We start from the raw sequence: 18,184 nt of genomic DNA, 5'->3' as shown, positions 1-18,184 counted from the left end.
ACACCTGCAGCATATGGAAGTTCCCAGGCTAGGGGTTGAGGAGCTGGAGCCACTGGCCTACGCCACAGCCACAGCAATGAAGGATCTGAGCCATGTCTGTGACCTACCCCACAGCTCACGGCAATGCTGAATACTTAACCCACCGAGCAAGGCCAGGGATCAAACCTGCATCTTCGTGGCTACTAGTTGGGTTCATTTCCACTGAGCCTTAATGGGAACTCCTTGATTTTTAAGTGGTAATTTAAAAAGTTACATACTCTAAATGACAGTTCCCAGTGTGTAAGATAAAATTAACTTTTCAATATGGATTTAAAAATTAATAATCTTGGAGTTCCCATGGTGGCTCAGTGGTTAACAAATCCGACTAGGAACCATGAGGTTGCGGGTTTGATCCCTGACCTCGCTCAGTGGGTTAAGGATCCGGCGTTGCTGTGAGCTGTGGTGTAGGTTGCAGACGAAGCTCGGATCCTGAGTTGCTGTGGCTGTGGTGTAGGCTGGCAGCTACAGCTCCAATTCGACCCTTAGCCTGGGAACCTCCATATGCCATGGGAGCAGCCCAAGAAATGGCAAAAAGACAAAAAAAAAAAATTAATAGTCTTATCTACACCTCCGTTGTTAGAATATTTTAATAGTTCTAATATTTTATCCATATAATTTTTTGAGTTTCCTATGTCTCCTATTATCCAATGATGGCTGTTGATTTTTCCTGTTCATTTTGCATGCTTTTGACTTCTTTTTTCTTTCTTATTTTACTGGTTCTGACATCCTACATACTGTGAAGAGAAATGATGATATCAGGATTTTTGTCTTGCTTCTAATTTTAAAGTTAATCCTTTAAAATTTTCATTATGTGTTGATGTTTGCTGGAGGTTTTATTTGTGGATGTGGTGCATTTTTTGTTTGTTAGCAAATTTGAAATTTATTTTTGAAGCAAATCATTACTTTCCATGCAGTTCTGAATGTTTTGGGCTTTGTAGCAATGATTCGAGCCTATGAGAGTTACTTTTTAAGGAGGATAAAATTTCTCAATGGAAGAGCTCTTTTCATACTTTTATTTACTTTTTTCTTTCTTTTTAACGTCACACCTGCAGCACATGGAGGTTTCCTGGGCTAGAAGTCAAATTGGAGCTGCAGCTGTCAGCCTACACCACAGTCACAGCAACACCAAATCCGAGTTGCACCTGTGACCTACAATGCAGCTTGTGGCACCAGATCCTTAACCCACTAAGTGAGGCCAGGGATCGAACCTGCATCTTCACAGACATTATGTCGGCTTCTTAACCAGCTGAGCCACAATGGGAACTCCCCATACTTCTTTTTTTTTTTTTTTGTCTTTTTGCCATTTCTTGGGCCGCGCCCACGGCATATGGGAGGTTCCCAGGCCAGGGGTCGAATTGGAGCTGTAACTACCAGCCTATGCCAGGGCCACAGCAACGCGGGATCCGAGCCGCATCTGCGACCTACACCACAGCTCACGGCAACGCCGGATCCTTAACCCACTGAGCAAGGCCAGGGATCGAACCCGCAACCTCATGGTTCCTAGTCGGATTTGTTAACCACTGTGCCACGGTGAGAACTCCCCCCATATTTCTATTTTTAACCACCCTGCAATCCCCACTGCTGTCTTTGCCTTCAGCTTAATATTGCATAAGCACTCAATAAACACTCATTGATTAATGCCAAGAATTTATATGCTTCTAGTCCTGAGATCTGATGGTTCGTTTTTCATGAAAAACTTTTGCCAATCTGCTACATTCTTGTTCATTCTAAAGCTGATATGTTGCTTGAGTCAAAATGTTGCTGTCCATTTGTGTACCTTTATATCTCACATAGAGCAAAAACAAAAGCAAAAACAAAAAGCAAGGGGGTGAAATTTTTAGTTCTTTTAATAAATCATAAATTTTGCCAGTTTCTTATAGAACTCTTTTCCTAATAAAATTCTTAATTTCCAGCAGTGACCACAGGTTAGAGTCAAGGTATCTAAATTGAGGCAAATTGGTAGTGTGGAGAAAACTGGAAATATGATAATTTTGAACTTTATTTCAGAATTGGTAATAAGGCTGGAATTCTTTTTCTTTGTTTAGGCCTCCATATTAGTCAGCTGTTGCCAAAATAATGCCACATCCCAACCCACTCAGAACTCAGTGGCTTACCACAGCATTAATTTTCCTAGTTCATGGGTCTGCAAGTTTGTTGAGCCATATCTGCTTCAAGACACTCATGGATTGATCTTGGCTCTAGGCTTTAGATTGAGGTTAGATCTGGTTCATATGTTTCTTCATTCTCCTCAGACTAGCAACAATCTCAAGAATGTAAGATAAAGAGTCAAATTAAACATTTGTGGCGTTCCCATTGTGGCTCAGTGGTTAACGAATCTCACTAGGAACCATGAGGATGCAGGTTCGATCCCTGGCCTCGCTCAGTGGGTTAAGGATCCAGCATTGCCATGAGCTGTGGTGTAGGTCGCAGATGCAGCTCGGGTCTGGCGTTGCTGATTGTGGTATAGGCTGGCAGCTGTAGCTCTGATTTGACCCCTAGCCTGGGAATATCCATATACCACAGGTGTGGCCCTGAAAAAAACAAACAAACAAACAAAAAAACATTTGTGTTATATGGTCTAAGAACACATTAGTCGAAGTAAGTCACATGGCCAAGCCTAATGTCAGTGGAGTGGGGAAATAAATTCTCCCCACTATAGTGTGCTGTGAGGTTACATAGCAAATAAAGGGAGTGAAAGAACACCCAAAAACAATAATCTATCACAGCCTTTCATATATGTGATGATTAAATGTAATAACATATATAATGTGCTTAAAACATAGTAAATACTCAATAGGGTTGTCTATTATTATTGTTATTAACAATACATTATTAATGTAATTGTTTTATGTCAACCAAAGCATTCAAACTAGTTGGTCTTCAGAATACTTGATGTATCTAAATTTTTGCTTTCCATTTACCACTTCAGATTCCTTCTTCCCCCCCCTCTTTGTCCCTCTATTCCTTTCCTATTATAATAAAAATAATAATAACTTCAGTTTATGTTTTCAGATTTTGGATTTAGTCAATACATCTCTTTGGTATCCTTATGATTATAGTCTTGTAATGTTTAATACTCTCAGAATCTTTATTTGCTATGAAAATCAGTGCTGTGTTTGGTTGAAGAAACATTGGTTGTCTATTTACTCTTCTGTGTCTGCACTGGTTGAATGTTATCTTTTGCGGATAACTGCTTTTGATTCAAAGAGGCAACATGATTTCAAACCTAATTACTGCAGAAGTAATTGCTCCTTGGCAAATGAGACCTGCCAGTCTGCCCAGACTTCAAATGTCAAAGAGCCAACTGAACGCAGGGCATGTTCAAATCCTCTAATGGAAATCCATTGCCCTTCTCAGTTTGGCAGTCTAAAAGACTAGGATTTTAGCCACCCAAATGTGAAAGGAGACTCTTTAAAGCCCTGTTTCATCTGAGACCTCAAGACAATAGGAGGGCGCACAATCACGTAAATACATTTTGAGAAGATGATAGTTAAGAACTGGTTTTGTAGACCATCTATCTCCAGTCTGTGAGGAAGTTGGAGAGACTGACAGGAGTTGGTTGGAGATATAAGAAAGGATTTTTAGAAAGTCCGCAGTATGCTGCTTATCCCTTTCCCTCATGGAGACGAAGTGGAGGAGAGGCTTCTTCTTCACTTTACATCAAGCAAAATGTGCTTCAAAGGGACACATTGGCTTCCTGTTGTTCAAGGGACACTGTTGACTGATGTCTGACACAGGCTTGGAACACCTAAAAGCAAGATTTCTCTGGCTAGAGATTCCTGCTTTGATGGTGAGACAGGGCATGACACATGAGTCCTTTCCATGGATCACATGAGGGCCACATGTGCGAAATAAAGCTGGCCTTGAACTACCTTAGGTCCTTCCCAAGTTCTTGGGGGTTGGGAGGGCAAGAGAACTCATCAAGAAAGGCTGCAGGTCTATGGAGGAAGTCAGGAGCTGATGGAGGACCTGTGAGCCATGAGGCAGAACAAGAGAATTCCAGTTCTGCAGGTGAGATGTCTTGGTGAGGGCAGGAGCTCTGCAAAGAACCTTTGATGCACCTCATGAGCGGGTCAGCTTTACACATGAGCCAGTCAGGGGGAGCCAGTGGCAGATTGCAGTAGTCAGGCAAGACCTTCTCTTTGTGCCTTTCTCTCTTCTCCCTTCTTTCTTGACCCCAGTCTGCCTCTAGCCTTGAGTCAGGGAGAGGAAGCTGACTGAGTCAGGTGGAGGACAGGGAGAAGCAAGAGAGGAAATTGAGAAAAATTTGAATGTGCGGCCCCAACTGGGAGTGCAGGTCCGAGTGGGGGAGGAGGGAAATTTTTATCTTTACATTCTGTCGTCTTGACTTAACTTTTAATTATTTGATGAGACTCTTTTTTCAGGGAAGATAACTTTATTATCTGAGAATGTCTGGAACCACCAATTCCATTTTCCCAGAATTTCTTTCAGGAGCAGACGAAGGATTAACCCCATAAGATGAACCCAAATCAAGGGTGAAGAAAACAATGATTTTGTATTTGAATCCTACTAGTTCTACACCTTCACACTTTCAGAGAGGAAGGCTTGTTTGTTCTGTTTTGGTTTCTTCTCCAGGCAATTCCTTGAGTCTTCATTCCAAAGATGCTTTGTTCTCAACTTGGGGATCACACTCATCCTGCGTACTATGCCCTTTATCCATGAGAGGTATGAAGAAACCTGGGGGTAAGAGCAGAGGATGTATGTAAACTGAAACCCCACCCAGATGATTACTTCCCTGTCTAGTAAATTTCATCTGAAAATTTCTCCCACAGGTAGAACTTAGACTCCTCCAAATGACTCTCCAATGTGACTGTTGGAATCATCTGGAAACATTTTTAAAATTATTTTTCTTGCTTTTTAGGGCAGCCCTGTGGCATACAGTAGTTCCCAGGCTAGGGGTCAAATTGGAGCTACAGGTGCCTGCCTACACCACAGCAATAGCAATGCCAGATCTGAGCAACGTCTGTGACCTACACCACAGCTCATGGCAATGCCAGATCCTTAACCCACTGAGTGAAGCTAGGGGTCAAACCCACACCCTCATGGATACTAGTTGGATTCATTTCCGCTGTGCCACAATGCAGATTCTTTTTTTTTTTTTTTTAGCTGTAGATTCTTATGCTCTGTCATAGACCCACTGACTTAGAATCTCTGGAGGGTTTAGGAAGAGTCTTACACATCTTTCAGGTGGTTGTGGTCCACTGGATTATAAATTGGTCATTTGGAAGGAAGGGCGAGGTATTTTGAGAGTGCTGGAAAATGCAATGAATCTATTGTTCTAAAAAGTGTAAGTGTTGTGGTGAAAGGCGTGAGGCCTCAAGAGTTTCTGCTATGTATTCTTTTTAAAAAATGTTATCTTTGAACATTTAGATTGCTATTTTAAGCCACTAGATAAATGTTAGAATGTTTATTGGGTTGGTCTTTTCCTCCTATATTGGAACAAAACATTACTTCCATTATAGTGGCTTCTTAGCCATCTGGTAATTCTGTTGATGGGAGCAAAAATGGAAAACAGAGGGCACCATTAGCCCATAACTCCAAAACATAACAGTTGCCTGATTTTTCCACCCATCTTGCCAAAACGAGGCCAATGACAATATTGTTTCTAACCCACATGCCTCCCTCAGGCCAATTTGGAAACCCCTCTCTTGTGACAGAACAAGTCTGTCACTGATGTGAAAGAATCAGTAGGTTAAAAATAAAGATTAGGTCCAGGAGTTTTGCCAGCCTCAAGAATGTGTTTCATCAATAGGGCAGGGTATAGGATAATTATCATTCTAATTTTCTTTGTCTTTTACTTTGGAACTCTTTGCTGTTGTTGAATAAGGACCAAATGAAATGCCATGCACTGCTTTATTACTGTTCTCTTAGCCAGTATATTAATTATTTTTCCTGACAAATGTCTGCAGGGAGGGGTGTTGGAGTAGCCTGATTTATGGCTACTTCACTTTGCAAGTCATATGCTCATGTTAGGATAGCACAAATAGAAGAATATTTTAAGTGCCAAAAATATGAAATGTTAAACTTGATTTTTGAGGGGTTTTATTTTTGTTCCTGATTTAGGAGCATTAATATATTTTCTTGACAACTGAACAGCGAGGAAGATATTTTGGCTGGTGTAAATACCTATAGGCTGAAGGAGAATGCACGTATCTGCTTACTGAGTTTTGAGTATATGGTCGAGAAATCTTATGTGAGGTGCCCTCTTTACCTAATCAAACACTGGAGGACAGTAGGACTGGGGGATGGCATTTTATTGTTCTTGGGTTGATGAGGAGGAGTGCATTGTTTGAGTGGTGAGGGAAAGCATGTTACAGTTATTCTCAAATGACTGAAGAGTCACCTTAGGGAAGAATGTCGTGATGCTCCAGGGCACAGAGTTGGAGCACTTGCCCTCAATCCTTACACTGATTTGGTCAAAGAGTACTGAGGATGATTTTCTTTCCTTACCTCCAAAATCTGTTGGTTCATCTCTAGCCTCACTTCTACCTTGGCTTTGATATATTTCTTATTTCAGGTCCTCCTGAAATAGAGGAATAGAGACAGGGTAGGAGAGGGAAAGGAGAAGAAACTGGCAAACCATTTATAGGTCTTCTTTCTCAGGTTTTCTCCTTTCTCTGATTGATCCTCTAGGCTTCAGTCAGAGTAACCATTCAAATCAGGAAGCCAATCGTGTCAAGCCAATCATGTCACTTTCTCACTTCCCGTTCTTTACTGATTCCCTGTAGCCTGGAGAATGAAGTCCAAATTCCTTATCGTGAAGAATGAGTCTTTTTCTAATTTGCCTCTTACAGATTCTGTCAGTCTTATCTTTTGTTCCACAACCTTTTATTGTGGACCTACTGAGCTACTTGAAGTTTCCTAAATATGTGATGCCCTTTCAGGCTTCCACGCTGGTATTCGTACTCTTCCTTGGACCTGGGATATTCTTTCTCTTTAAGTCCTGTTCACCTTTGAGGACTCTCTCTAATACCACGGTCTCTCCCAAGGCTTCTCTGACTACTCCTGTAGCAGAGATAGTGGCTTCTGGAGCCACTATCTCAAAGCAGTTTGCACATCTGTGTTCTGGTGTTTATTAATTCCATTGTCAGCCCCGCTGCCCTGCCCATATGACACCGTGAGCATCTTCGGAGGATGTAGTGTCTCTATTCCCAGCCCCCAGCACAATGTGTCTTTGCAACAGAGCTGTGTTGGAGCTCTTCCAGGAGGACTTTATCTCAATAGGAGTTAGAACTTCTAAACAATTATAGCTATTCAAAAACTGAAGAAGCTGCCTGGTCCAGAGTAGGCGCTTAACAAATAAGTGGAATATTGAATGAGCTGTGAACACTTGAATCTCCTGTCATCAGGAAGTCTTCGAGTTGTTTGATAGACTCATTCAAGAGTCATAAGAAGTGTTTCATGATGAATCATTGAAAAATTTCCACCAAGAGGGATTGGACTGTATTTCACTATATTTTGGGATGTAGCTATCATATACATACATATGATTAAAAACTTCTATCTACTTATCTGTCATCTGCCTACTTGAATGATTAAAATAATACAAAATTTTTATCCACAACATGGTTTTTTCTCTCTTTTTCCTACATGAAGATTTGATCAGGACAGTCAAGTGTGAATATTATTTAATGTATTTTTCTTTTTGCTTTCAGCAGCTAGGGCTATTCAGACCGTCTCCATTCCTTTGAACAAGTCTTCAAGGTAATTCTTGCTGCTATTGACAACTCAAGTACCTACATGATGGGAGTGGATTGAAAGAACTTAATACTTTGAAGGGAAAGGCAAAACCTCATAGTTCCTCTTCAAAGTTAGAGAAAAAGAAGAAAAATTATGCCACAAGGTAAATGACAGAAAATACATTTCATATTTTAAGATTGACTTGTATATGGTAATTTATATCTTTTTGAATATAGCACATATATAACTTTATTATTTATCCAACTTTTTAAAGTGTTGGAATTTATATAGGGAAGGTGCTACCTATTATTATGATGTACACTTTGGTGTACAATCCTCGCAAGTACAATCCTTGCAAAGTCAATCCTTGTGGTGAAGTGATGCTCTTGATCTCATTGAGATAGACAGTGTGTCCTAAAAGAGAATCTTCCCTGACACAAGGACAGGATAACATCAGCAGAGGCAAGAATGGGGCATGGTTAGGGAGGTAGGTAAGCTGGCATAACAAAGAGACAAAAAATTACAAAAGTCTACATCAACTATAGTTCAATTTTTAAAAAATTTCAGAAAAGCAAAAACACAAAACCAGAAAACTCAATTTACAAAAGTCTCAAACAAGAGAAGTTTGCTTCTCCATCATATGAGGGAGTTGAGGTCGGCTAGGAGAGTGGGCAACTCTGCTTGGTGAGGAGATCAGCCAACCAGGTCCTGACGGATGCTTTGTAGTTCTGAGGGCAGCAGTTTTCAAATGTTAGCCTGCATCAGACCCACTTGTAGGGCTTTTTAAAATACAGAGTGCTGGACTCCAGGGTTGCTGGTTAAATATGTCTAGGGTGGGGACTGAGAATCTGCATTTCTAACAAGTTCCCAAATGCTGCTGCTGCTGGTCAGGGGACTAGACTTGAAGAGGCACCATCCTCCAGGGCTGCCCCATTCTCAGGGAAAAAGTAAATCAAAGAGATATGACCCAGAGGTTACACATATTCCTTCTACTCAGATTTTTTTAAATTTAAATTTAATTTAATTTAATTTTTTTTTTTTTTTGGCTGCACCTATGTCATATGGAAGTTCCCAGGCTAGGGGTCCAATCGGACCTCCAGCTGCCAGCCACAGCTCACAGCAACACTGGATCCTTAACCCACTGATCAAGGCGAGGAATCCACTCCGCATCCTCATAGATACTAGTCCAGTTCTTAACCCCCTGAGCCGTAATGGGAACTCTCTACTCAGATTTTTTTTTTTTTTTGGCAGCATATAGTCAAATGGCTACATTTACCTCCAAGAGAAGTGAAAACACAGTAGCTTCTACTATTAAAAGGAAGACGAAATCATTCCAATATTGTCTTCTGAGTTACAAACAAAATATATTGTTCTGGTTTTATAGGTCTTCTGTGAATTTCTCAGCAGTGCTTTGTACTTTCCAGTGAACAAGTCTTTTATACTTCTGCCATATATATTTTTAAGTACTTTGTATTTTTGATTCCATTATAAGTGCTTTTATTTTTAATATTAAAATTTTGAATATTTGTTGCATGTGTGTAGAAATATAGTTGTCAGTTCCTTCCAAATTGATCTACAGAGTTAATACAAATCCCTAAAAACCCTTAGCAGGGTGTGCATGTGTGTATGTGTGTTTGTGACATGTGTGATATTGACAAGGTGACTTTAAAATTCACATGGAAATGCAAGACCTAGGATAGCCAAAATGACTTTGAAAAGGAATAAAATTGGAAGGTTAATATCACCTAATTTCAAGACTACAGTAATCAATAAACTATGGTAATAGCATAAAGGTAGAAAAAAAGATCAATGAACCAGAAGTGTCCAGAAATAGAACCACACATAGATGGACAATTGAGGAAAGTGCAGAGATAATTCGGTGGAAAAAGGATTGTCTTTTCAACAAATAGTTGCTGGAATAATTGGACATCTATATGCAAAACAAACCAAAACAAACTTCAAATCAAATTTTATACCACACACAAAAGTTAACTCAAAATATTAAAATGGATCATAGACCTAAAATGTAAAACCTAAAACTACAAAACATCCAGAAAAAACATAAGTAGAAATATTTGTGACATTATGTTAGACAAAATTTCTTAGATATGACACCAAAAAAATGTGACCTATAAAATAAAAAATTAATTGGACCTCATCAAAATTAAATTTCTCCCTTCCAAAGGGTACTGTTAAGAGATTGAAAAGACAAATCAGGAGTTCCCGTTGTGGCGCAGTGGTTAACGAATCCGACTAGGAACCATGAGGTTGCGGATTCGGTCCCTGCCCTTGCTCAGTGGGTTAACGATCCGGCGTTGCCGTGAGCTGTGGTGTAGGTTGCAGACGCAGCTCAGATCGAGCGTTGCTGTGGCTCTGGCGTAGGCCGGCGGCTACAGCTCCGATTAGACCCCTAGGCTGGGAACCTCCATATGCCACAGAAGCAGCCCAAAGAAATAGCAAAAAAAAAAAAAAGAAAAAAGAAAAAAAAGAAAAGACAAACCACAGACTGGAAGAAAATATTTGTAAAGCATATAGCTGCTAAAGCCCTGTATCTACAATATGTGAAGAATTCTCAGAACTCAATAATATGGAAATAACCCAGTTAAAAATGGGCAACATATTTAAACAGACTTCGCCAAAGAAGCTACATGCATGGCAAAAAACCACACGAACAGGTCCTTAATGTCACTATTGATTAGGAAAATGCAAATTAAAACCACATGAGATATCACTATACACCTATTAGTATGGTTAAAGTTTGAAAAATTGATATACTAGGTGTTGGCCAGGATGTGGAGGAAATAGAACTTTCAAACTGTGCTGTTGGGAATATAAAATGGTAAAGACCCTTTGGAAAAGTTTGACAGTTTAACTTTCTCAAAAAGTTAAACATATGCTATCTAGCCATTCCACTCTAATGCATTAACCTAAGAGAAAAGAAATAATATGTGCCCATATGAGACTTCTGCATAAATATTCAGAGCAGCTTTATTTGTAATAGCCCCAAATTGGAGAATAGCCAAATGTCCATCAATAGGTGAATAGATAGACAAATCATGGCATATTCATACAATGAACTGGTACTCATTGATAACGAGGAAGGAACGAATGTAAAAACGACAACATGAATATATCTCAAAATTACTATATTAAGTGAAAGTGGCCAGATATTGAGAAAACAATGTATGAGTCCGTCTTTATTTTTTATTGAAGTATAGTTGATTTAAATTGTACCAATGTTTGCTGTACAGCAAAGTGACTCAGTCACACACACACACACACACACATATATATATTCTTTTTTAATATATTATTTTCCATCGTGGTCTATCCCATCCCAGGGACTTTTTTTTTTTCTTTCAGGCTGCACCTGTGGCATATGGAGGTTCTCAGGTTAGGGGTTGAATCAGAGTTACAGCTGCCAGCTTACACCACAGCCACAGCAACACAGGATTCAAGCTATGTCTTCGACCTACACCACAGCTCAGGGCAATGCCAGATCCTTAACCCACTGAGCGAGGCCAGGGATTGAATCTGCAACCTCATGTATGCTAGTCAGATTCATTAACCACTGAGCCACAACGGGAACTCCCCAGGGACCTTCTGATAAAACTTTGAAATTGAAAACTTATCTGCATTGGCAGAGTAGACTAGGTGTTGCCTGAAGGGGTAGGTGAGATGATTAAGTGAGAGGAATTACAAAAGGCATGAGCAAATTTTGGAGGTGATGGAAAAATCATTATCTTGAACAAGGTAATTGTTTCATGGGTTTATACATATGGAAAACTTATCACATTGTAGACTTGTGTTTATCGCATGCTTATTGTATCTCAATAAAGCTGCTTTAAAAAAAGAAAATGAGAAAAAAGAAAGATCAAATAACATATGGAGCTATTATAGCTGATATAGATTTTTTTGAAAATGTATTAGAATTCAATTGAACTAAATGTATGTTTGACTATTTTCAACTATATTAAAAGAGGTTCATGTACATAAAAGCCCAAAAACCAAGCATTGATGCAGTTCAAGAGATATTTTATTATATCTTCACGTTTTCAAATGGGAGACATGTACCTAGAGTCAGTGATTGACAGGAAGATCTTTGAAGACCAGGATTTTAGTTCTGATTTCTCCAAATGTTCTAGAACAAGCTCATCTATTTGACCAAGGTAGTTTTGCCACCTGTAAAATAGCCAACATAATACTTAGCTCAGAGAACGTGGTAGAGAAAGGAGACAGAATAGCTCGAAAAGTGCTGTCAGATTGTTTGAGGTAGGAATAATTACTATCACTACATATTCCCTTCTGCTTTCTCCTTAGTTTTACCACTCCCTGGAAATCTCTTTTGTCAGTCGACTTCAGTTGGCATCTTTTCCTGTTTCAAGCAAAATGTGTTGAGTCGGCAGATCTGACTGACTTCTGAAGTCTCTAGTGACTTGAGCCTGACAGAGTTCTTAACTCTTTTTGGCCCAGAAACTGAAGCTCAGGGTCTTGTCAGTTTCAATCGCTTCGGAGGTGATCATGGCTTTTCCCCAAGCTTGGTCTTGCAGGGGCAGCCGACCGATCGAGTGAAGAATGAATGAGTCTGCTTTTATACCCAAGCTGAAGCTTTGAGTAAAACCTAGCTATTATTAAAAGGGTGGGGGAGGACTGGAATGCATTATCCACCAGGTAGAACTTCTAGGATTTCCCAGACATGTTTCTTTTGGGGAATCATTTTAGCTGCCTAGAGCATCGTCCAGCACAGAGGCTGTTCATCCATGAGACCCTTGCATGGATGTTTCAGAGTAACAGCACTGAGGTGTCCACAAGTGTTATGTAATGCTTACTGTGATGTAAGCATTATCACTGAACACTAAAGTCATAATGAGCAGCCTGTGGGGTCAGACAGGGTATAGAGGATGGAATGCCTCCCCAGGGACAACTGCTCCCTTGCCACCCAAATAGAGGAGAATTCCAGCCAGTAGGGTGCTGGGAGAATGCTGAACTACTGGCTCTGAGTAGTGGGGAGAGGCCTGATTAGTAGTTTCTTCCAATTTTCATGGTTTAAATACTGTTGCCATGGCCAATTGCAGCCATGGCCAATTGCAAGCATCCCGTATGCTGTCAGCTGGTTCATCAAATTCTGGAGCCAGTGCAAGCCGGCTCCAGCACATCACTCACTGGATTCAATAAACCAATGGGCCAGGGCAGCCATAAAGTAAAGATACTATCTTTCTTCTTATCTTGCCCCTAGCTCTTCCCCTGGACTAGCTGTTACAGTTCATGGGCTGCTTAAGGTCCCACCAACACTCAGAGACAGAGATGAGACCTTCTAAAAACTAAAGAAGGGATAAGATATTTTTCCCCTTCTACTTTCTGATTAACAGTGTGTCTCGTGCAGCTTAAGTCAACCTAAGAAGATTTCTTGATTAGCAGGATCATAGTTCCTTTTAAGGAAATTGATTTTTAATTTCTGGGCTGAAATGGTCCCCACAGATGCTGAGAAAGAGGGTGCTGTGGTGTCTTCTCTGGAATATGCCCCAAGCACACTAGTTCTTAGTGGGGTCAGAGTGATACATCTTCTGGGGAATGATTGGGAAATTTGCTGAGAGTATTTTTAATTGTCTCAGTGACTTATGTGTCACCATAGCATATGAGGAAGCAGGAATGGCTCAATATTTTGTAATCTGCAGGACAGTCTCCCACAAAGAATGGCCCTATATTCTGTATGACGACTTTAGATGCTCACATTAGGCATCCATGTAAGTGAAAATACTGTTTACCATTTTCTAAGGCTGGCTACCATTTTACCTATGAACGTACAGTAAGTTTGTACCATGTAAACATACACAGAATTTTCTAAGAATGCAACCACCATGCAAATGGAAGGGAAATTATGTCAGGTTTTGTTGAGAACATCATCACACATGACAATATATTTAATTATCGCCTGATCTGGAAAAGCATATCCTTGCCTATAAGATGATCTAGCATTTGTAGCTGTTGCCCATTCAAGGTGATTTTGAGTATATAAGAATACAGTTGTTTAGCCTTCATTTCCAATTGTCAAATATAAAGAAAAGTATTTCTTAAATCCAGACATTTATTGTAAATTAAGTGCAAACGTGAAGCCACTTCATTATGTCTTCTCGTGTAATAGTGTTTGAACATTTTCACATTGAAAAGCTCATCATTTCATTAAGTTTAATCTGTCCACTATCTACTCAGGCACCCTAGGAACTAGGAAACGCAGCTCCTGTCTCCTTCCCATGCCTTAGAGTCATTCACTAAGTTCTGTTGATTCTGTCTCTTAGTTGTTCCCTTCTTCTACTTACACCAGTGCTGCCATAATTCAGCAGCACACTCTTTCTTGTCCAGCTCTTCCAAATATACCAATTCATCTCTCATTTTACAATCTTTCCTCTCCTCCAATCCATTCTCTATACAGATGTTATTTTTTCTTCTTTCTTTTAGGGCTGCTCCTGTAGCATATGGAGGTTCCTGGCTAGGGGTTGAATTGGAGCTGCAGCTGCCGGCCTACACCACAACCACAGCCGCAGCAATGATGGGTGCAAGCCACATCTGTGACCTACACCACAGCTCATGGCAATGCCGGATCCTTAACCCACTGAGTGAGGCCAGGGATCAAACCTGCGTCCTCAGGGATACTAATCAGTATCTTAACCTGCTGAGCCACAACGGGAACTCCCACACAAAATGTGAAATGATCCTTCCAAAACACTGCTGAACACTTCATTGGGTCCTAGCAGAAGGGAGTATAAAACTTATATGTCTCAGGATGAACCCTGAGACAGTCATTGTTGATCTGCTCTCAGATCACGCTTCAGCACAGTGAACCATCCATGCCACTTCATTTCTCTGAGATCTGGACACACTGAGGTCTTTGTTAGGGATCCTTTCTCCTCAGTCCTGCCAGCCTGCAAATTTCATTTCCGTCCTTTAAGACCCAGCCCATTCCTGTTTCAAACATCCTTGATGTGATGTCTTCAAGTGATCCTAATACTTACCTTTATTATAATATTTATACTGTTCGCCATTAGAACAGTCCTATTACCACCAGGCATGATGCCAGCCCTTTCCCCCACTGCCTTGTCCATATGAGGAGAGGGTGGGGAGGGGAGAAAAAAAAAAGATAAAATAAATTAAAATATTAGTGATCTTGATCTATAAATTATGTACAATTAAATGTAGTTCACAAGATACATAATTATGCTTCTCACATCAGAGGACAATTATAGTTGAGATTAAAGGAAAGTGTAATACGAACGTGTCCATTCACAGGTAACAGGATGAGAAGTCTCCCAGAACTTTATGCAGCTGATTTTTGCTTGTTATTGCACAACGTGAATTTGTAGGGGAAAAAAATAATATACCAACCCTTGGGTCTCATACAGGCAAATTAAGATTGCATTCCTCAGGCTGTTGCAATAGGACTGGATTCTGCCATTCCCATTTAGAAAATACCAAGAAAAATTTATGTACAAGAGTAATTGCTATTGCATTTGGGTAAAGCTGGCAAGTTCTTGCTGCTAGCATAGCTCAGGAAACACCACTGAGTAAACCTAATATATTGGAATAGATGTTGTGGTGTTTGGCCCACAGTCTGATAGCTCTGAGGGTTAACCTGAAGTTGTCAGTGTTTGGTACTAGATGTAAAATTTCATAGGTTACCCTGCAGTGGTTAAGACTTCTTATGCATCTTATATCTAAATTTTTAAGCAGACTGTCATCTCTAAAGTCCAAGTCTTCTGGAACAGTCTGCACTGCTAATCTTGCAAGCAAAATATCAATCTCTATCCCATGAAAACACAATTTGATAACTGGTACAAATGCCTCTACAACAACAGCTCTTAAATCTTTTATTTCTTCCTGTAACTTCAACTTATCACCGAATGAGGTGAAAAAGTCACTTCGATCAACATGTCTTGGCGCAACGCCTTACGCAGCAATATCAGTACCTTTTGTATACACTCCTATAAGATCCAAACGGAAACATTTTTCCACCAACATTTTCAATGACAGATGGTGGAAAGATTCTTTCACTGATTTCTCGTATCCACTCTTTTACCAGGTTATTTAATTCCCCCAAATTAAAATCCTGCGCTGCAGTTCCTCTTCCAAAACCCCAAAGGGCTTCTGGATTATTTTCTGTGTAAGTAGGCAGCCAGCAAGTTTGCTTAGGCGCTGCGTAGCTGCTGGGGGCAAATTGTGGTCGGCGCGCTTGTAACCTGAAACTATCTCCCGCGCGGGCCACGCCCACTCGCCCGCCCCGCCCCCTTCCTAGGCGTGGTCCACTGAGGCGGGAGGAAAGGGCGGTGTGCCAACCGCTTCCGGCACCCGCTCCCGCCCAGCGAGCGTTTCTTCTTCTCTTTATCCCAACGTGGCACCTGAGCGCTCCTGCAGCAAAATTCTGGAGCCTTGGCTGGATTCTTGCTGAACTCCAGAACCAGTAAGTCCTCCACGTTACCATTACAGCAAAGTGCGGTCACACAGTTCTTGCCAGAACAGCAGTGAGCATTATCATTTTTCCAGAGCTTATTATATTTCCAGACCCTGAATATACACTATTTATGACCCTCAAAAGAACCTTATGCAGTATGTTCCTGTGTTCTCTTTCGCAGAGACAGGGAGTCAGGCTTCTCTTAACTTTGAGAAACTAAGTTACTCTTGGTGACTAACTCACAAGTGGTGAGGTAGATATTCTGTCCTGGTGTGTGCAGCCCACTTCTTTGCATAATCAAGATCACAGTTAGCAAGGGTAGGAAGGAGAAAGAACTGCTCGCATCTAAAGATATGCCAATCAGAGCGAAAGTGATGAGAAGAAAAATGAGACTAAATGGGCAATCCAGAATTATCGCTCAGTAATTTTTAATGCCATTCTATAGCAGGTACAGGAGCATTTGTTTCTGTTTTCAGAAAGGACACTGACTTTAAATAACGTACTACTAATGTCGGTATTTTAGCTTGTTTTAAACATTTGAATTCTTTCTGGTGTGTTAACAAGAGTTAAAAATTTCCCTACCACTTCTAGAAAACAGAATATTTGTGAACTAAAAGACATGTTACTCTTCATTTTTTTAAAATATAGATTTCAGGGCATAGTCACAAATATTTGCTCATTTGGCCCCACCATGGCACTGTGATGGAGAGAAGTGGCTAACGGTGTCTAATTTTGCACACTGTGAGATACCAGGTGCAATCAGAGGTACACAGCGATTTCCTCAAGGTCACACAGCTGATCCAAAACAGGGCTGAGACTCAATCTTAACATCATCCTTCTCAAATTACCTATGATGCCTCACCATCCATGTATCTTTTTTCTTAAATTTTTTAATTTTCCTTAAACTTAATAAAAAGCAGTATGGAGATGTGAAGGCAGTTTGTTTTCCTTCACTAGATTTAAATTTGAATTCTTAAAATTTTTAAATATGGGAGAAAAGTACTTCGTGTAGCTATTTATCGGGACTTAAAGGCTGGAAACTGGGGATATGTACAAGTTATTTCTGAAATTCTACTTTTAAAAAGTGATTCCGAATATAGATTACAGTTGCATCACATGGTTGCCATAGCTATGAGCTATGAGGTTTTCTTATATTGAAATTTTTGAATAATTAAATGAACAGCAGTACGTACAATGTAAATTTCTTACATTTAATTAAAGGATACCTCTATATAAAGCATTATTGTGAAATGTACATATAATGATTAAAGGGTTTAGTACATATAGAGTAATTTTCCCTAGTGTTTAAAAGGTCACTAGAAAGAAAAAAGTGACAAATATGCTGTTTTAAGCTTTTTTTTTTGCCACTTTAAAAATGTCACAGTGAGTGAAAGGAAAACGCTGCCCGATAGCAGATGAATGGGTATTGACAGCTGCACCAGTGTTAAATACTGCATGGCAGAAAAATCTAGGGAAGAGAAACAAACTGCATTCACGTCTCCGTATTGCTTTTTATTAAATTTCAGTAAAGAGACTTTAACTTTGATTTATATCTGAATTCGATAATGAAAGCAATTTGTGAGACAAATCCACATACACACAGAAAAGATAGGTATATAAGACATTTTAATCATGCACTGAATGTAAAAATTATCCTGACAACACATGTGATATTTTATGGTGTCCATATGGTATTGCATATGCAGCTTATAATATACAACTGGTATCTAGATAACATATGATATAGATGTAAAGCACACCCTACAAGCTTAGAATTCTGTGGTCACACACACACACACACACACACGCACAGAGGCACAATATTCATGCTTTCTCTGTGCTGAATATACATTTTACATTTAACCCCTGTCTCTATGTATTCATAATGTGAAGGGCTCGGGTTACTTCCTGGGGGCGTGTTAGATTTCTTTTGGCTTGAACAGTTCTTTCCCCAGAAGCCTGGAAAATTCATCATGCTGGATAGTCAGGTGTTCTCCATTT

The 18,184-nt window shown here is 40.0% G+C and overlaps 1 pseudogene; it reads right to left on the bottom strand.

Moving 5' to 3' along the window:
- Window positions 1–15,074: 15,074 nt before the first annotated feature.
- On the bottom strand, window positions 15,075–15,948 carry LOC125130405 (poly(A) polymerase type 3-like; annotated as a pseudogene).
- Between the last annotated feature and the right edge of the window lie 2,236 nt (window positions 15,949–18,184).

Source organism: Phacochoerus africanus, chromosome 7 (assembly GCF_016906955.1).
Source record: "Phacochoerus africanus isolate WHEZ1 chromosome 7, ROS_Pafr_v1, whole genome shotgun sequence".
NCBI lineage: Eukaryota > Metazoa > Chordata > Mammalia > Artiodactyla > Suidae > Phacochoerus > Phacochoerus africanus.
This window is presented reverse-complemented; position numbering and strand designations above follow the sequence as displayed.